This window comes from Globicephala melas, chromosome 14, assembly GCF_963455315.2.
Source record: "Globicephala melas chromosome 14, mGloMel1.2, whole genome shotgun sequence".
Lineage (NCBI taxonomy): Eukaryota > Metazoa > Chordata > Mammalia > Artiodactyla > Delphinidae > Globicephala > Globicephala melas.
The window spans coordinates 85328183-85349693 of NC_083327.1; the positions used below are offsets into that span (position 1 = coordinate 85328183).

General features: G+C 41.9%; 1 protein-coding gene and 1 non-coding gene across 5 annotated transcripts in view; both read right to left on the minus strand.

The window, feature by feature from the left end:
- PDE10A (phosphodiesterase 10A) overlaps nt 1-21511 on the minus strand; it is a 584018-nt gene that overhangs the window by 348427 nt on the left and 214080 nt on the right. The gene's annotated exons all lie outside the window — the stretch shown is intronic.
- On the minus strand, nt 341-447 carry LOC115851564 (U6 spliceosomal RNA). The gene has a single exon (XR_004038842.1). It is a non-coding gene; the product is annotated as a U6 spliceosomal RNA (small nuclear RNA).

The following is a 21511-nucleotide window of genomic DNA, read 5'->3' on the forward strand; positions in this document are numbered from 1 at the left end:
TTAATCAGGTTGTTTTTTGTTGTTGTTGTTGAGTTGTAGGAGTGCTTTTCACAATTTGGATATCAATCCGTTATCAGATATATGATTTGCAAATATTTTGTCCCATTCTGTGGGCTGCCTTTCACTCTTTTTTATTGTGCCCCAAATTAAAAGTTTTAAATTTTGATGAAGTCCAAGTTATCCCTTTCTTTTGTCATTGTTGTCCATGCTTTTGGTGTCATGCCCAGGAAATCACTGTAAATCCAATGTCATAGAGCTCTTCTCCTTTATTTTTTCTTAAGAGTTTTATAGTTTTAGCTCACATGTTTAGGTATTTGGTCAACTTTGAGTTAATTTCTTTGAAAATGTAAAATATGGCACAAATTTACTTGTCACCCTTGCACACGGGCCATGCTCACCTTCTCTGTATAGTTCCAGTTTTAGTACATGTCCTGACAAACCAAGCACTGAAAGTAAACCCTTGGAGGAAATTCCTTAACACAAACGTATGAAAGTAAACCTGTCTGTGTTACACTCACAGTAATAAGTGTTCTCGCTCTCTGTCCTGGGGATTCAGCATATTTATCCCTGGTCCTCAGGCCCAGCTCCGCCTCCCGCGTGCTCAGTGAAGCTCTTCCTTAAGGTTCTCACCCTGACTCTCACACATTCTATAATCATTCTCCGTGCGTGGCCAGCATCTTTCCCACTCTCAATGCCAAGCCAGTGGGGTCACAGCAAGATTTTTAGGTCCTGCTGTGAATTTTCCATAATTTTCAGATGGAAGCTGTGATAAGGACGTATTTCTAAGAATTGAGACATTGATTTAAACAAGGGGGGTTGGACTGAAAGTCTTACATTGAGAGTCTAGCCCCTCAGGTACTTTCCCCCATCCCTAGAAGAAACAGAGGATTTATTCTTGGGACAAACTAAACCAGAGAGACTCTAAACTCAGACACACTGACTGGATAGAGGACTCAGAACACTGTACATGCAGGAGGGCAGAGCTGAAGCTCTAGACCGACAGGAACACAGGGAGAGTCAGCATTTCAGTGTTTCAGACTCTAAGGTGCCCACCACTGCCCCAACTGCCTCCCCCCATCCTGCTGCTGGAGTGCACGCTTCCAGGGGTATCCTCCTGCCCCACCCCTGCCCCGACAAGACACAGGAACACTTTTCCCTGAAGAAACCGAACAGTACCAAGGAAAAGACCTACACGTTCTGACGTTTGTGAGGGTGTCCCTAGGCAGTCACTCTACAGCAAGCTCACCAGACCAAGATCGCTGACTCTCCTCCCCACTTCGCTGGAGCGTCCTGTTGGCTTTCAGCGCCTCACTCTTCAGTAGGAAAGGATGATGAAGGATAATATGATAATCAAGGAAAGCTTCCAACACAGAAGACTGAGGCTAAAATAATAAATAGTTTAAAGAACCTTGGAAAGAGACCACACAGGGAGGAAAACAGTTCTTAACACTATAATATTCTCAGAGAGAGAAGAAAATATATTACATTCATGGTAAAAAGAATGCTATAAAAGGAACAACTAGAGAAGGGAGTTTTTAAAAATAGAATATTAAAAATGGTACAAATCAGTGGAGAATTTCAGGGATAAAACTGAAGAACTCTCTCAGAAAGTAGAGCAAAAATACAAAAATAGCGAAAGAAGAGAAAACATAAGAAAATATAAGGATTCATTCAACACAGAAAGAACAACAACAGAAGAAATTATCAAAGAAATAATACAGGAAAATAACCGAGGGCTGAAGCATCCAAGTCTCTGTACTGTATGGTACATCACATGCCTGGAACAATAAATTTAAAGAGACCAAGACACATCACTGTGAAATTTATTATCAGTGGAGATCCAGAACAGAGCCCAAGAGCTCCCAGAGAAGGAAAGGGGCCACAAACACAGGAAAGGGAAGGAGAATGGTGTTCTCTTCCTCAAGAACATTACTGGACACTAGAAGACAGTGGAGTGAAGTGTCCAGAGCTCAGATGAAAAAGGAGTTTCAACCTGGAATTCTGTATCCGTTGAAAATATCATGGAGGGAGGAAAAAAGGTATCTTTAGACATACACAGTCTCAAAACGTTTATCTCCCAGGTACTCTTGGTCAGAAAGTCACTAGACGATGGGATCTGACAAAGTGAGGGAGCACACTAAGGAAAAGAGAAACACGAGACAGTGGGAGCTCCCAAGGTCTGTCCCAGGTTGACGATGATAGGGGCTCCCAGGGCAGCAGGCGTGCAACACATGTAGCCCTTCCGGTGGGTCAGAGCTAAAGGTGGTGGGGGAGTGCTCCAAGGGAAAAGACCACCGAGCTAGTACCGTGCTTTAAACATGTTTGGAATAAATTTGGAAACTGTATTGTTAGCTGTGACAAATCTGTTAGAGCATCTGGAAAAAAAAAAATCCAAACTAAGATATAGCTAAAACACAAAGCACCCATAAAACAAGGTTAATACTAATTGAAGGGAAAATAAAGGTGATGCAAGAGAAGAAATGGAATCCAGGTACCCTATTGGGCTCAGGCATGAGGAATATTTACATGGACCAAATAACGCAAATGCCACCACGTTAGCCAATAACTGAGATCTCAACACACTGACCTCATGAGGGTGCATGGAGGGAGTGAGTGTCAGGAGAGTTAGTCCTCACTTCCATCACAGAAAATCAGTAGATGATGTGATGTGACTGGTTAGAGGTAGGGAGTTGTAATACAATTTTAGGATGAATAAATGCAAGTCCAGTCTCAAGAAACGGAAGACTGTCACAACCAACCCTCTGCTCTGGCCAGGCCACGTATGCAGTATCGTTCTCAGTTCCAAGGTCTAAGGAGGTCACTGGTTGTGTTTATGCAGAGTCTTGAAACTGGCAAAGAGCAATCACATGGAGAGTATGGGTATCTGTAACCACAGACCTTCCTTAACTGACGAAGGGGCCACGACCTGATAAGCCCATCATCATCTGACAATACCATTAAGTCGAGAATATATTTAATACACCTAACCCACTGAACATTGTGGCTTAGCCAGGCCTGCCTTAAATGTACTCAGAACACCTACATTAGCCTGCAGTCGGACAAAATCCCCTAACACAAAGCCTGTTTTATAGTTAAGTGTTGACTATCTCATGTAATTTATTGAATACCGTACTGAAAGTGAAAAACAGAATGGTTAAGTGTACTGGTTGTTTACCCTCATGATCTCGGGGCTGACTGGGAGCTGCAGCTCACTGACACTGCCCAGCATCATGAGAGAAGATGATACCACATGTCACTAGCCTGGAAAAGATGAAAATTCAAAATTCGGAGTACTGTTTCTACTGAATGAGTATTGCTTTCACATGACTGTAAAGTTGAAAAATGCTAAGCCAAACCATCATAATGTGGGCACTGTCTGTAGTCTTAAAAATTTAGAACAGGGGCTTCCCTGGTGGCGCAGTGGTTGAGAGTCCGCCTGCCGATGCAGGGGACACGGGTTCGTGCCCCGGTCCGGGAGGACCCCACATGCCGTGGAGCACCTAAGCCCATGAGCCATGGCCGCTGAGCCTGCGCGTCCGGAGCCTGTGCTCCGCAACGGGAGAGGCCACAACAGTGAGAGGCCCGCGTACCGCAAAAAAAAAAATTTAGAACATCATACAGAACAGCAATACATTAGACATTTTTAAATGTAGAGGATTAAAAAAAGTTAAATGGAGAGAGAGACTGACTCATTATAAAGGACTTTCTAATTCAAATTGAGATATTCAAAAATAAAATGGGTTGCCTTGCACTGTTGGGATTAGAAGTGGGCCCCTGTCGGGGGGAACGGGGGGGGCAAAGTCATATGGCTTTTCTGCCCTGTTGGCTGAGACCAAGTTCTAGTGTGAAGGGTTTATGATTTAATGCATTTTATCACTTCCTCTGAACCTTGAGCTAGAAAGTACACTTCAAAAATATTTGATTTAAGTGGTTGGTGAGAAATGATTTCATCCCCAATCCAATTCATTACTTCTTAACTTGAAAACACTGTATTGCTTTTTATGTGCTTCCAAGTAAATGATACTTTGGGGCATGAATTAACACCCAAGAGAATTTTCTAAGAATGGTAGATCTGAACTTCTCAGCTGCTCTGGGGAGGCTTCTCTGTCACCCTTCATTCCTGCCCTTACTCTAAATGCCACTTACACACTGACATCATAAGTGGTTCCAGACACCGTCAGGGGTCCACAGTGAATTAACAAGCCACAGAATCCAGATGCTTTTGCCGGTAAACAGCTTCTTTGCAGGAAAAATAAACAGAACAAGAAGGACATTCACTGACCTCCTCTACCACATTCACTCCCACGCTTCACACCCAGTAAGCGTGCGAGCCCCATCTGTAGACTCACTGGTCCACAAATATCACCCATCTCATGCATGTTTGTACTCCTTCCTTTAATTAATTCACTGATTGTTTTAAATAACATACAGCGAGTAGAGTCTATACAAAAAGATACTAATATATAAATTACGGAGGCTGAGAATAATAAAATTACTAAAGCCGTTAAAAATTTCCTCTGAGGACTACTGAGTACAATCTTGTCACGTCAAGTTACAAATTGTTGGTGCTTAAATTACAGTTCTCATGGCATTACACTCCTTCTAAACCTAGGGATTCCAAGGTGATTTCTTACATGGGCGTTAAACCACAAACTTATATATTTCATCAAATATATTTCCCCGCAATTTTTTGAGTGGTAAGGAATTATTTACGTGATTACGTCAGGTAATTCTACCAGATTAACCTCATCTTGAGACTGGATGAACTTTATGGAAATCTATTTCCAAGGCATGTCCAGTGCTGTGATATAAAGCAAATATGACGGGTTCCTTGCTACATCTACCCATTTACCATTATCTGTGGCTCCCTTCGACCTACTCCTGCCCCACTGGTTTATAACTATGACACAAGCGTTAGAGGGTTCATTTTTACTCATATTCATGCCAGAACAATACCAGGTAAGGTAAGACACCTGCAAAGCCTGGTATATACAAAGTTCAGGGTCTCTACTTCTGCTGAGCTGATAAATCAGTTCACATCATGTCACACCTCCACAGGTAAAACAATGTGGCCCACCGACCTTATGAATCCTTTCATGAAATTTGTTCCCAAATAAATAAATCTATATTTTCCACCCAGAAGCTTAATTTGGACAGCATTTTTGCTTGACTTCGACACAATAATTCCTCTCAATCCAATATAAACAAAACATGAACACAGCCCCATCACCCTCCGCTTCAGACAATAACGTGAATGCTTAGCCGTCCGCCTCCTATCTACAGTTACATACAATCCAGCCGGGGCAGGGGATAAATACACAGCTATGACTTCAGAGCAGACGTGGCCAGAGACACCATCGCATGGGCTGTGGCGGTTCAGCGGAGGTGAGCGTCCCCAGCAAGCGAGGCTGTGGAACTCTGACCTGGACGGCAATCACAATTCCTGAGATTCACTCTAGACAAACCCCAATTTCTCCTTTGTCCACCCCTCCCCTTGCTTTCTCTCTCCTTTGCTTTCTCAGGAGATGGGGGTGAGTGCTTACTATCTAGTATGGAAAGGTCTCTGAGTCCTTTCATTTATGACACGACATATCCTGCAAAAAGAGTGAGCATTCGTTGTCCCCTTCCCCATGAAATTCCACGTGCTCACACTCAGCGGAGGCATGTGCTCACAAGGGCACAGGTGGAAACAGTGCAGCTGGAAATCCAAGTTGTGTCCATCACCCTCCAAAGCCCCCGGTGGGCTGTGCAGATTCTGAATCTCCCAGTGATCAAAATACCGCATATTTTGCTATAGTTGTTAACAATTCCATACGTTAGATTCTACATTTTAGAAACAGCAGGGAAATGAGTACATGACTTCAAGCCTCTTCCAGAAGTAAGGTAGGACCTGAATTTTAACTATCTCATTTTGAGCTTCGTTGACAACACAGATGCTGTTTCTGATTAGCTGCCTCAAATTGATTAAACATTTTTAAGCCAGTTTTGAAGGTATATGAACAAACAAGGAATAAAATAAGGGTCTGATTATTTTTTTATTTTCCCTTGGTGGTCAGTCTGTGAATTTTATTCAGATAATAAAATTCCTCTGAGAGATGCTGAAAAAAAAAGAAACTTTATTTCACTGAGAAATGCATGCCAGGAACTATGTAAAAGCTATTCTAGAATCAGGACTATTCAGGCTTCTCCGTGTATGCTACAGGCTTAAAGTTTGTAGCATGTAGTTAGTTCATCAAAAATAAAACTTTGAAGATTATTCAGCAAACCACTACATATAAAATGACCTTTATTGTGTGCATACACAGGGTCACACTAGGAAGACGCTGGCAGACTTCCCCATATACTCACTATGCAAAATTGGAGTTTTATTTAAACTCATAGCATTATGATGTTGGAATTGAAAAAGACACTAGAAGTCTCTAAGTCTAATATCCCAGGGGCTCAGATTTTTCATCTATAAAATGAGCTAATGAAATCTTTCCTGCTCTCCTCAGGGCCCTTTTGAGACCAAGAGTGTCACAGATGTGAAAAGTATGGCGAGAAAATTAGAAGAGCTATACAAATGCAAAATTAAATTATTATTCCTATTACCATCATTTTGATAGACAAATAGGTAACCAACTAGACTGTTAGAAAAAGACCAGCTAAAAATCAGGCTTGTAATCTTGTCTTTACAAACCTGATATAGTAGTGTTTCTTTCTGATATCTTCGTGAGATCCATCTAGTCATTTAGCCTTTGAATATGCCAAGTGTAATTTCAAAGTTTCTTTTATCACGCCTACCAGGTCCTTATAATTCCTCTAAGCTATACTTACAAGGGAAATTAACGGAAGTCTGTTCAAATTTCCACATTTACTGGGAAACGGCTATAATCAAATGAGGTTTACTTGTATTACCAGCGATTAGGTAGAAGGAAATGCAGAGTGAAAACAACAGGGCGCAGTAAGCAGGTTAAACACGTGGAAGTCAGGAGACTGCCGGTCAGTCACGGGGACAACATCAGGTTCCAGCGTCGCCTTTCTCAACACGGCAGATGCAGGTTCCCTCTTCAGGGACGGAGAAGACCGAGCCGTTGCAGGTTGTGCATTTAAGATCATTTCCTGTGGCATCCACGAGACTCGTGCAGTCAGGTGTGGCGTGAGGAACTGGTTACAGTTTACCCTAAAGCGTGCGGCTGCTTCTTGACGCTCATTCTTCTTAACGTTGCCATTGCTTTTCAGTAGTTACTGGAAAAACCAACCATGTTTACTTATCCCTTCCTCTTAGTGTTTGACTGAAGGCATCCCCTGCCACCACCTTTCTGCCTCCATGCTCTTCTTTTGTTGCTTCCCATACAGACACACTCTTTCTGCCACAATTGACCATCAACATGTGTCTGATGTGTCATCTGCAGCTCCATGTCATCGTCTGCAAAATTCAATGTGGCAGTTTCTCTGTCTGGTGAAGGATCTGGCTATGAGTGCAATGGTTTTGAAGGATCCTGTCTACCTGGTACAAGCTACAGAAGTTGAGTTACATCAGCACACTCTGTCTTCTTCAGAGGCTCACACTCCCTGCTAAGAGAATATGCTCTTACGAATAACAGCTCTATTTCTACTTGATTTTATATAGACAAGTATATAATATATATATTTAAGAGAATTTTTAAAATTTATTTATTTATTTTATTTTTGGTTGTGTTGTGTTTTTGTTGGCTTCTCTTGTTGTGGAGCACAGGTTCTAGGTGTGCTGGCTTCAGGAGTTGTGGCACGTGGGCTCAGTAGTTGTGGCCTGCAGGCTCTAGAGCGCAGGCTCAGTAGTTGTGGCGCATGGGCTTAGTTGCTCCGCGGCATGTGGGATCTTCCCAGACCAGGGCTTGAACCCATGTCCTCTGCACTGGCAGGCGGATTCTTAACCTCTGTGCCACCAGGGAAGCCCCAAGTATATAATATATTGTGCTTCAGTACACATGCAAGGCAGGGGAAGGAAGAACCAAGGAGTCACATCATTTACAGGACAAATTTCCAGGGTTTCAATGAACAAAGGCAACTCATCCCACAAGAATGTTCACGCCCTGCAACGTTCCAGCCCTTGGAGGGAAAGAGGGAGGAAGATAAAGGAAGTCCAGCAATCCTCTATTCCCTGAAGCAATCAAATATATAAATTGATAAATATTTTATAGAACTGGAAAACACTATCATGTTGGGGAAAAAAAATGAGGAAACAAAGAAATTTTTTCCTGGGGAAAAGAATTATCCTCAACAGTTAGATGAAAATATTCAAAATTTTACATTGGTGATAAGCAAGATAAATGAGTTCTCAGATAATATAAGTTAAGCATTGTCAGCAAAAACTTGAAGCGATGACCACGGAGCTAAGCATGGGGAGAGAGGTGGCGGGCGGGGTGTTGCAAAAGCCCAGTGGTTGCAAGTTAGAAGGACTCTGGGCCAGTAATCTTTGCTGATTTGCTTGTAAGAGCGGGGCTGGGGGTATCCAGTGGTTAGATCCCACACAGCCTGAGAATCAGCTTCCCTGGGCAAACCCGGCCCTCCCGACATCAGGACATAGGCTAGCACAGGACGTCCCCTGCTGAGCTGAACACACAGCACAGTATTTTATAAGCACAGTTGCCTATGAAAGGAAAACAAGCTGAAACTCCCCTTTGGGAAAAGCGCTCCACTTCATTCGTGACCAAACTGGAGATCACAGAGAAGCCCAAACGTGCTCCAAACCAACAAAACAGAAAGCACCCCAAGGACAGATGGGCAAGTCTAGTGAGAATAAAATGCGATACACCACTGTGTCAATAGCCCAAGGGAAAGGGTTCTTCTGAGGGCACAGCAGGAGAGAGCGCTGAGGCATGTCTGCCCTTCCATCCACCCTGCCTCCGTGCCAGAGTCTGCGCTGTGGGCCCCGTGCTGGACAGGAAACGCTTCCCCAGCTGTGATGACGACACACTGGACCCCACCATGCATGAGCGAGGGCTGACCTCAGACACAAGCACTGACCACAGGAGACCAGTGACTAATACGGAGGAGAGTTCTTGAGAATTGACACTAGTTTCCTCCTCCAAACCACGTACTAACGGCGCAGCCGAATTTTACTTACCTTTGTGTCATGATTCCATCTCAGGAGCTCACATCAGAGGGCAGCACACAGAGCTTGTCAGAGAACCCAGACCACCCCCGGTGAAGCGTGTGCAACGCATGCCTGCTGAAGACAAGGGGCCTTTCCAGGGGCCCAGGGATGTTCTAAAAAAGACAATTCTCCACGCCTATATTCCTCTTCCTCCCTCTCCCTGAACCGAGTTCAGGGTCCAGGAAGGAATCACTACAAGAAAGCCGGCCCCTAACTGACAGATAGCCCTGGGAGTGTCTCCTGAGTGGGCCAGCTCACTGGTTATTTTCCTAAGGCTGAAGCCACAGTGGTACACTCAAGAATTCAAAATGTTTATGGAAATTTGAAGGGAACAGATAGGAGGAAGAGGGCCAGGAGATCGAAAATTATAAAAGAAATGAATAAATCATTTGCTTTCTTGTCCAGTCACTTGATCACTGCAAGGAAAAATCTTAGTCTGTTTGTTTATTTAATGAAACATAACCTGAATAATCCATGTTTCTAAAGAAAAATGAAGACATTTTATTTTGTCCAGCTGCTTTTCATCTTATGCTGCTGAAAAGACCAAAATTCAAAGCTGCTTTGTACGTTTGCAAAAATGAGATGAGGGGGGAGAAAAAACCGAAAGGGATTTTACATTTTTTTCTTCTCAGACAACTAGGCCTTAGTCTTCAGCAGAAAACTAGGCAAAAATCCAACAGTTCAAGGAATCCCCGCCCACCCCTAACACATACATTTTTCAGGGGATAAGACAGTGACGAGATGGGGCAGTTCCCAGGAACACTGCTTGGGCAAGGCTTCTTCTGACGCCCAGCACCCAGAAATAAAGGTCATCCCCCAGCGGGAGCCCTCAGAGCAGCCGGCACTCTTTCGAGCTTGCCTCCCACCAGAGTCCACACCACCACTTGCACTTTATCCAGCTATTCTTCTAAGCACCTTTGGAGCAGCTTCTGGGGCACAAGAAGAAACTCACAGATCTGCACACGTGCCGGGAGAAGAGGGCACAAACGTAAGCTGGGTTCACCCCTCCCTTCAGAGGTGATGTGTGGGTGCATGGCACTGACCCAGCACAAAGATTAGCTTTCCTGCTTCCACTTGGAGTTTGCCAGAAACAATACGCATTTTGAGAAATGTGATGGTTTGAAGACAAAGAATCCATTCACAATTCCAACACACCAGTTTTCACCACGCAGAAAAACTGCCCCCAACATGTAATACGCTAATGACTGTGAGAACGCTGGAAAAGCTGGAACGGTAAAAAAAAGAGGGATGCTGCAAGGACAACATATTTAGGCAAAAATGCATTTTAAGCCATCCAGAGTGAAGATAAGATACATAAAACTGTAAAATACCCTGGAATAAAAACAGAGAACGGTGGCCTTGACCTGGGAGAGACTGTGTGCAACATCTAAAGGCAACGACATCCCCGAAGGAGACTTAGACCACTTCTTAGACCAAACAGATCAACATCTGTGGGGCGTGACTGGTCTCTGACTCCTTAGTTTTTGAGACTCTGCTTTCTTTATTGCCTAATTTATATTATGTAAGAGTTATAAACATTTATCATAAAAGATGAAGACCTGTCATTTGGAATGAAGCTAATTAAAGAGAGATCAGGAACAAATGGATGTATTTAAAGCTTTCCAGTGAAAATTTAATTTCAGTAAAACTGAATATCAACCTTCTTCAGATGGAAAATACCCAAAATATAACCGATTTTTTCCATCCTGATTTTACCTTCTAACTTACAGACATGAAGAGATAAAACAGTATAATATTTGTATAAATTACTTAAAGCAGGCTTTTCAAATATGGAGAGTTGGAAATCTATTTTTAAAAAAGGATTGTGTTAGGAGACAAAGATAATAACAAAATAATAAATAATCACCACCTGCTCCTACCACTGGGGGGCAGTAACCCAATACTCACCTAATGGGGGTACTCAATGGATAGCCGTGGCGCCCAGCCACATGGGTCCAAAGTTCCTGGTGATCACTGTATTAACGGAATCAGAGTCTTAATAAACCTCTGATTTAAGCAGTTCAAAACCATATGCTCAGCAAGGTCTACAGTGGTGAGTATCTCAGAGGTGGGCATTTTGAAGAAATTGTAAAGGGGAGAGCAAATATTGAAAGTGTTCATATCTGTTCTCAGATAACCATACCTGCAGTGGATTACCAGGCAGAAAAAAGTCTACAGTTATTTTAAGGGCAAACTAGACCAGCTTCAGACTTCTAGATAACATCACAAGCTGGAGACTGTGGGGCAATTTCTGTTGTTTGTGATAGAATGATCTATACAGTCAAGCTGTGTTTTGAAGGCAACTGATAGACATATATATATATATATATATATATATATATCTTATTATGTGTGTATATTTTCAATAAATATGACACCTGTATACGTTTTTTGAAAAAATTATTAGAAGATGCACTCCAATTAAAAGATGACCAAAAAAAAAAAAAACAACCCTAAGCCCACTCAAAACTCAAGACTGGGTTAAAAAAAAAAAAAAAGAAAAGGGTAGGGAATCCTGAGACCAAGCAAAGACAAAGCTGAATGGAAATCACTCCTTTTTAGCACCTGCACAGCCCTCCTCTATTTCTACCAGAGTGTTCCACTTATTCTACAAGGCTAAACCCAAAAACCACATTTGCTCTGAAGTCCTTCTGTATTCTCAGGTCCCCCTGTCAAATACATCACTTCCTCTGACCCCAGAGTGTCTTCTGCATTATCCGAACTATAGCATGCACACAAAAACGTGAGCAAATAATTCAGAACTCATGTACTCAAGCCAGCGACACAATACCACCACACTCCAGAAACTGCTGGGGTCCCCTCCTTATGGCCCCGCATCCCCAGATGGAACCATGGTCCTGTGGATCCTGGAGACGTGACAGAGAACATGACAGGCAAAACTCAGCCCCTGGGAGAGACAGACAGTAGAGGAACAGAGCCAGGCAGGCAGGGTGTGATATGGTGGCAGGTGCTACGGAGGAGAGCCATGCTGGGAAGGGGCCTGCAGCTTAGGGGAGGGATCTGGACCCTCCTTCGCCAGGTGGGCATTTGAGCAGAGATGAAGGGATTGAAGGAGGGAGGTTTGTGAATATTTGTGGAGGAGGGTGCAGGGCAGAATATCAGGTGTGAGGTCCTGAGGCCAGAGTCTGCCTGGGTGTTGGAGGAATAGCAAAGACCAGCCTGGCTGGAGGGGAATTAGCAGAGAGAAGAATGACTCCAGGGTTTGCATCAGTAACTGGAAGAGTGGAAAAATGAACTGCTCCCATCAATAAGTATTAATTTTATAAAGAGAAAACCTAATAGTTAGTTTAAAACAGTAACAGCAAACCAATAAAAATGTCACGTGGGATCAAAGTTTGAGTGTGTCTCAGGGATAATTCTCTAAGCTCTATGCAAGCTTTACTGGTCCAGGAAACACTGCAGAGCACTAAAACGCCCACCCTCTAAAGCCAAGACTTCGGTCTGAACCCTAACTCTGCCACTTTCAATAGTGTGGCAATGGGTGAGTTATCTAACCTTCCTGTGCCTCAGTTTCTTTATCTGCAAGATGGACACACTACACTGTGTTATTGTGAGGACTGTATGAGTTCAGGCATTAAAACACTTAGCACTGTGCCTAGTATGTAGTAAGTGCTCAAAAAGAGTTATCACCTTTACAAGAAATTAGATCTGCAGAAAACTCAGTATTTTGTTTTCACCTGGTATCAGGGGTCAAGGTAAGAAGTAGACAATAAAGATATCTCTATACATTGGGTAAAACCACTACTGAAGACACGCCCATGGTTTTCAGATCCCTTTATGTGAAGCTCACAAAATTAACTTTTCTGGCAGGGAAATTAGTGTTTTTTTATTAGAAAGTTACAGCTGCACCAGCCCTACTGCAGGATGGACCGCATAGTGAGTACCCTCTCATTTTGAATGAATTAACTCATCCTGTTCTCTTTTTGCTGTAGCTTTCAGGAAACATGAAGATAAGAGTTTACTCAGTTGAAGCAACACGACCAGCTTTCTGACAGCAAAAGCCTTAGCCCTTCTATTATTTCGTGCCCCTAACCCCTACTTTACTCCACAGGTTTTTCACAGTTTTAAGCCAACTCCAAATGATATCCTGGCAGCCTTTCATCTTTTGACAACTGTCTTACAGGAGTCCGTTGGTATTTTAGTTCTTAGGTCCCTGGTTCCCAGTGACAGTTCTCTGGGATGCCAGTTGACTGTCTGGATGACTGACTACCACCTGCTCCAAGTTCCATGGGTTCTTATTGCCAATGAAGCCTGCACTGTTCCAGAAATAGCACGCCCTCTGTGCCCTTCAGCTTGTCAGTCAGTGCTACAGATGTGCTGGTTTCTTTCCCGCTACAATTATCCTAGTAAGCCCTGCTCTCGTCTTGCTGAAAAACCTCACCAGGCATATGTCCCATAAAGACCCGAGACATAAAACGTAAGCGAGCAAGAAGCTATCATATTAAATCTCTTCTTTGAAGAGTATCCAGGAGGGTGATGTATTTTCTTGTACATTGTTTTAGGTTAATAACAGCTTCCTTGAGCTGGGAAAGTGGGGGAAGACTCTTCCTATGTTTCTAGTTGCACCTGTGTGAACTTATTCATGGGATAATATGATATTTTGTTTTCAATGTTGTCGCACTTGGGCTACCTGGTCCTCATTTTCCACTAAACAGACTTTTCTACTAACCAACTAGCTTCCACAGCGTGCAAAGGTGTTGTCAGGATAAATGGCAACGTCTATAAAGTGCTTGGAATTCTCTGAATAAAAAGCACAGTAGAAGAATAGAGCATTAGCACATTATTATGCTCATAAGGTGTGGGTGGAATTGCAAAGAGAAATCATGTCAAAGATGTAAGGAAACTTAAAAGTCTGAGACTTTAAAAGGCTGGGATTATTAAAACACCCAGTTGTTTGACAGGAGAAAATTAAGCTGTTCTCCTATCTCAAAAGATAGAATGCCACTTTCTCGTTACTTTCTGTACTTCACAATCTCTTCTTCCTGCACAGAGCTTTCAGTGAAGTCAAGAAAGCTCCGCATATGAAAAATTGTTGTACAGATGCACCGTAAAATGACAATCTGGTCAGGAGGGGAACGAAGCGATGCCTTGTTGTCAATCACAGCACCTACAGTCACGGGTTACATGGAGGATCCAAAATGCAACACCCAAGTGCACAGGCAACTTTCACTTCTTGCTCATGGATACGGCCTGAGGCTTGGGGTCCATGCAGGTTGGGGAAATGAAGCTGAGACATCAGCTTAGAAGTGGGACTCTTCAGAGGCTACGTCGCCATGGAAGAAGGAAACAAGAAAGATCTATTCACTGGAAGGGAGAGGCTACAAAGAGCGCATATCTCCCTGGTCTCGGTGAAAAGAAAGGTCTCTGAGGAATAAAACGTGATAGCTGCATGGAGTCAGAATCTAACTTATTCTGTGTCTGCGTGTGTGTGGGAACCCACCCCCTGGGGTAAAAAAAGCCTAAGGATGGTTCACAGGGGGAGTGACACTCCTTGGCCACCTGCTAAAAACACAATACAATCCATCTGGAGGGACATGGCTACCACCTAAGGCACACATGCTTCCCACAGAAAAAGATGTCGAAACGGGAGGGAAAATACACACAGGAGAGGTTTTGCACATACAGCAAACGCAAAGACAAGCATTCCCAAAATTTCAGAAACTAGAACAAGAAAAAAATTATAGGTCTACTTGAAATTCTTAGACAGAAAAGGATTGAGAACTACAAAGAAAAATGTGTTATGAAGAAAGAGGCAGATTTGAAAAAGAACCAAATCATAGCCTCTGGAAATAAAAACATAGTCACTGAAAACAAAAAAAAGAAATAAACAGCATATTGGATGAAGTTAATGAGAGAGAACTGGTGAACCAGAAGGTGGAACTGAGGATTACCTAGAACACAGCTGGACTAAAGAGCTAGGAGACATGAAAGGAACCGTAAGACACCAGGCACATAGAAGGAAAACTTCCAGCACATTCCTAGTCGGAGCACCAGAAGGAGAAAATAAAGAAGATGACAGAGAAGATGTTCTCAGAGATAACGGGAGAGAATTCTCAAGAGTGTTCAAAGTCAAGAACCCTCAGACGAGAAGTACGACAGTTCTGGGCAGGACCAATACCCACGTGCTTGGTATTTAACTTCATTCTGTACTAGCAACGGATCTCCAGAGAAACAGAACCAATAATACATATAAAGAGATTTATTATATGGAATTGGCTCACGTAATTATGGTCTGTCCCAGTTTGCGTGTGAGGGCTGGAAGCTGCCGTAGAAGCGGGAGGAGCTGACGTTCCAGCTCCGAGGCCACCTGGCAGAATGCTCTCTTACTCAGGGAGGGTCAGTCTTTCGTTCAAGTCAGGGCTTCAGCCAACTGGATGATGAGCCCCAGCCATGTTATGAAGGGCAAGCTGGTTTACTCAGGCTACCAAGTTAAAGGCTAATCCCATCCAAAAGTACCCTGACAGAAACACTCAGAATCATCTTTGACCAAACATCTGGGCATCCCATGGTCCCGTCAAGTTGACACGTAAAATTAACCATCACGTATTTATTAGTGAAGTTACACAACACCGCAAGACAATGGAAAAAAATTAAAATAGCCAGAGAAGAAAGTCATTTGACCTGTGAAGGAATGAAATGGGGCTACAGGGACTTCTTCACAGATCAGAAAATATTTAAATAGTATCTTCAAACTGCTGATGAAAAATAAACATTAACAGGAATTTTTTACTCAATCTATTAGAGTATGGGCAAAATAAAGACTACTCCAGGAATACAAGGACTAAGGGAGTTTGCAGCTTCGAGCTCAGAATGTCTCTCAGGAGGTGGAAACTGCACTCAGAAGGACGTGGTGGCCAGAATGACAGCAGCAACTGTGTGAGCAAATCCAAGGGAGACGGCAGACACACAGGCGTGTCTGAGAAAGAGACCGTGACCCAGCTTCACTGTCATTGCCATTATTATTATTGCTGGCAGTGGTTAAAACAAAACCATTCTATGCTTATGTAGCATTCTACATTTCCTAGATGGGTAACAACTAAAAAATGCTACAAGTCCAAATGCTGACAGAGATCTAGATCATCCAAAACTGTTGATGGAAGTTTAATACTGACACAGTTAATTTCAAGAGGGATCTGACAGCAAGTAGTGAAGTTGAGTACAGGCGTATCTTACTACCTGGCAACTTTACCCCATGGACAATACATTTTTTTTGAAAAGGATGTCATTTTATAACATTAAAAGTAAGCACAGCAATACTATGTATTATATAGGAATCTACTTACATGCAGTAGAAGTTTTAAAATGCGCACGTGAACAAAAGCTGCTAAATTTAGGTGAGTGGATTCTTACGGAGAGGGTAGGAAGGAAATGGGATTGATTATGGGTACATGGGAAGATTTATTTATATCTTTCATGATTTACTTTTAAAAGAAAATCTGCAGAGCATGATTTCTAAATTTACAAGATCACAAACTATAGGCAAAAGGGTTTTCTCTAGAGATTTTACCTCCATTTCTCTGATATTTCATTTGCAAAGATGACATATTGAGACCATAAAATGCATACTGCAATTAAATGTTGGCAGCGAGGTGTGAAAGAGCAGAGGGATTAAACTAAGCCACGTGTGTTTGGTACAGGTCAGGGCAGTCGTCATGGCAAGGAGCATCTAGTGATGCCTAAGGACCCGTTATGCACTACCTTATTTAACTGCCACACTGACCTTGTAAATATCATTTCCTTCAGTTTTAGAGAAGATAAAACAAAGGCTCAGAGAAATGTCAAAACCTAACTTTAGACCAGCCTGTATGCCTTCAAACTCTGTGCTACTGCACCTCCCCTCGGTCTCCCCATCAGAACTGAAGGCGGTCCCCCTAATGACAGATGATATCAAGTGCCTCTCCGTTCCAGTCCTTTCCATCTCCAAAATCTCTTCATGATTACGACAGCAATCACTCAGATGGGGCACTAGCATTTACCCGCTGTCACTGGTGGAGAATGAAGTGCAAAATTAAGCAATCTGCCCATGAGAGAGGCAGCCCGAGCCAAACCCAGCCCGTCGGACTCCAGAACGCGCCCTCCACGTCGGACTCCAGAACGCGCCCTCCACAGCCACATCCATAGGCCACGTCAAGGGGCCCCCACACAGCAGCAAGACCACTGCACCCTGCCTCTGGCTGCGGACTACGATGTTTAGACACACTTATGAGAAAATGAGATTGATGTGTATCTAACAATGATGACCACAGCAGACTAGACTTCGATCTCCGGCCACTGGCCTGCAATCAGGTCAGCAAGACAGTGCTCTGGACAGGAACCCTTGTGCTGATGACTGGCTCCTAGATATCCTGTTTCCAGCACTGTCTGTCCCTCTTCTCTGTGCTGTCCCACCTCCTGACACACATACCATGACCCACCATGGAAGTACAGGCTTACCTTCCTAGTTCACGGACAGAAAACTGAAACTCAGCCACTGCCTGCTTGGGTTAACCAAGAATGCACTAGATAATTTACCCTGTAACCAACACTTGCAAGGAGGTGTTCAATTAATGCCTGCCCTGATGTTCCCTTATCTTTTTATAGAGGGAAAAAAAGCTGCCAGTAAGCTGTTTCAGAGCCTAATGATGAGCCTGTATCTTAGCTGTCATTCATTATTACTGGAATGAGTGAGTCATTCATTCTTTTAATAGTAACTGTGTGCCTATGATGTGCTAATTACTACCTAGGCACCAGGACTAAAGTCCACGATATTCTAGTGGACCTATTTCATAAATGTTCCCGGATATGTCACTTTTTAAAACTTTTTTCATTTTGCAGTAATTCTAGACATATAGAAGAACTGCAGAAATAGCGCCCAGTGTTACCGTATGCTGTCACCTGTAGCCTCTGCTGTTAACACCTCACGTTACCGCGGCACCTTTAGCAAAATTAAGAAGTTAGCTTTGGCACGATCCTACTAACTAGACCACATTTCTCAAGTTCTACTCTGAGGACTACTTTGAAAGTACCTCTCCCGCTCGTCTTTAATTTTCATACAAGGCTGTCCATACTTCCACCCTCTGCCTGCAGCGTCAAGCAAGGAGCTCTAGGAGAGATCTGAGTTATTTCAGTCGGTGTTCATGAGTCTCGATTTCTTACTTCATAAACCGGATCAATGTGCTCCTGCAGGTAGTGTAGACATTGTCATACTGCAGACCCTCCAGCTTACTGTATTGTTTCAATACAATAAACAGCACAGCATAGGCCACTTACTAAATCGGCATCCATCACAGAGCTAAGCAAGTGAAAAGCCAGGATTCTAAAGGAGATGTTCTGGCTCCCGATTTAATCTGCCACAAGAACATTAGTGAGTGGTACTATCCTCATTTTAGAGATGAGAAAATAGAGGTTCCATGTGATCAGGCCAACTTTATTTTTATTTTAATGAACATTCCATCTAGGACATGGACAAACTGAATAGGCGGTATCACCTATGTTTATCCACACACAGGAAAATGGAATGCACGGGGAATATACAACCAGAGAGTTGATTGTGACTTTTGGATGGTGAGTTATCGCCTCCCAATATTGCCTTTAGGGTAAAATGGAGGGTTCAGGCTAATCTATTTGAAACGCCTATTTTAAATAAGTGGTTTTACAGTCCCTCTAGGAAAACAGCAGAAATAATATAAGACCCTAGATTCTTTACAAATTTCTGACATAATCCATGTTTATAAGTAGTGATGTCTACAGAAAAAAGAATTCCAAATTCATCCAATCCTTATGGAGCAAACACATTGGAACAGATGACGCAGGCAAGCTTGCATTTTCATGTCTACAATAATTAAAGATCTCATAGTAAAGACGGAGCCAATTTTTAAACATTTTTAAACCAGTTTTGCATATTGGTACATAGTTACCTTAATTTTAATTTTAGTCTTCCTAGTTTTTCACTGAGTTACGCCACCAACATTTGCTTAAGACTTTCCATAATATTCATTTTAAATTGTTTCGTAGTTTGTTTATATTGTTTGTGACAGAAATAATACTGGTATTAATATCTTTTTGAGATGAAGTCTTACACATATTTATGAAATAAAAAAGCACTAAAACCTAAATTTTTTTAACAAGTTTGAAAGCAAAATTTATTATTTTCCCTTAAGTTTAAACTCAAAATTCATTGCGAGTCATTATCTTGCTTACATGTTCCACAGGAGAGATATCAGTGTGTTTCAATATAAGGTGTCACCTCAGACCCTTGTGGTGTCATGACAGTAGATACATCGTATCATCTTTAAAAAAAAAAAAAAAATTAGCCTGAATTGTGAAACACATCTGGCCCAGGGTTTGGATAAGGGATTGTGGACCAGTATTGCCTTTTTAATAGTTAAGTTATTTATTTTTGATAAGTTTCTAGTAGTGAGATTCCTGGCCTAAAGTGTACAAATGTTTTTACTTAAAAGTATTATTCTGATTTACAATATTATTGGTAATTTTTCAGGATACCTATTTCCTTGCAGACTCTCCCACATTCAATTTCATTTTTAGAATAGCTTTTGCTAGTTTTACAGGATTAAAATTGTAGCTCATTGGTATTTTAATTCCCTTTTATTTAGATACAAGCTAATTTAATCATTTTAAATGAGTTCAATGAAAATAATCTCTTGACATCAGGCACTTAGAGTTGTGGGAAAGTTCATGTCATGGTTTCTTTACATAAAGTGTCTTTGAACTTTCTTTACACATTTACACACGCTCTTTACTTTCTGCTACTTGTATAATGTGCTGTATATATTGACCCTTGACCATCACATTTATTACAGATGTTTGTCCATGATTTTTTCTTCACTTTTAGTTGTACTTTAGTTGTACTGGTTTTCATGGTACACAATTCAGGTCTTTGAGCTTTTAATTTTTAATCCCTTAAAGTGATTCCATTAGCAGAAAATTAACAGTTTTGAAGAGTTAACACATATCCTTTTAAAACTAATCAGAATAATATTTTTACAATTTTCTTGACTTAAAAATAAACTCCTGACCCAAATATGATTAGAAAACTTAGTTCATTCCCAGTAAACCACTACTTCACCATAAATGTGTTTAATGCATCACATAAAATTTAGTCAAATAATGTTAAAACTCAGGCGTGGCTTATTGATTACAACCAACATTGACCTTACCTTTCTCTAATCGCTAATAAACACTTTTACAACTTTGAAGCTATTGTCTTATTACACGTAAGCCTCTCTGCAATCACTTCTACACAGTCTAGCATAAGATCAGGGGCAGGCACTCATACGCTTCTAGCTCAGTGCTTGGTACATGCCTCTTGGCTCCAAGGGGTGGGAAAGACATATTAGAACTGAACCTTGCACTCAAGTATTTTGCAATTTGTTTAGGAGGCCAGGAAACATTGAAAGTCAAGGCAGAAAGTCATAAGCACAAAAGGAGTGATCCAGACACTAAACATCTGGTTGAGAGAAGGACAAGAACAGGATGAACGTACTAATTAGGTGACTCGCCTCAGATTTATTTTCTAAATGTTGTTTTATAAACACGCCTTTTAAAAAGTACCCGGTAAAAGAGGTCAGGATAAATTAATAGAGAAGAAACTGAGACCTCAGGAAGTAAATTTAAGAACATTAAATAAAATCCAGGGCCCACAACATCAAATTATTTGCTCTACTTTCTAAGAAAGTGGCTATAGGACCAGCATATGTTTGAGCTCCCAGGCGAATGAGGTCATGAGGAAAATGTACACCAAGCTCACAGCGTGCACATGATTGAAAAAAGACCATTTGCTAGAAGAAAATGGATAGGCCTGGAGAGTTGTGCTCAAAACTCAAACTTACACTCAGTAACATCTCTAAAGCACACAGGATGACAAGCATCCTCCCAAAGCACAGCGATCACACAACTCAAGAGTGCAAATCCATAAAAGAAACAAAGTTACACGGGGGTCAGAAAGCCAACTTTCTGACCATTTAGCTTGATTTCAGGACAATATTTAGAATAGTTAATATGCTGAAAATAACTACGCATAAGAACTAAGGCATGATCATGACTGCTTGAAGGTTTTTTTTTTTTTTTTAATAAGCAGTAAATAAAATTTGCTGAATCCTTTCTTGCAGCCATTAAGATGATCACAGGGCTTTTCTCCTTCACTCGATGGGTGTGATAGATTACGTCAACATTCGTCAGCTTAACAATGTGAAACTGTCCATGCAACTCGGTCATAATTTTTTAAAACTTCAGTCAGGTTCAATATGCTATTTTTTTAAAAGAATTATTGCTTATATATTCACAGGAGGGACTAGTTTACAATTTTTTTCCTATGTCCTTTCCTGGCATTTCATTTAATCTCAGGAACACCACACAGACGGCCACCAGCACTGT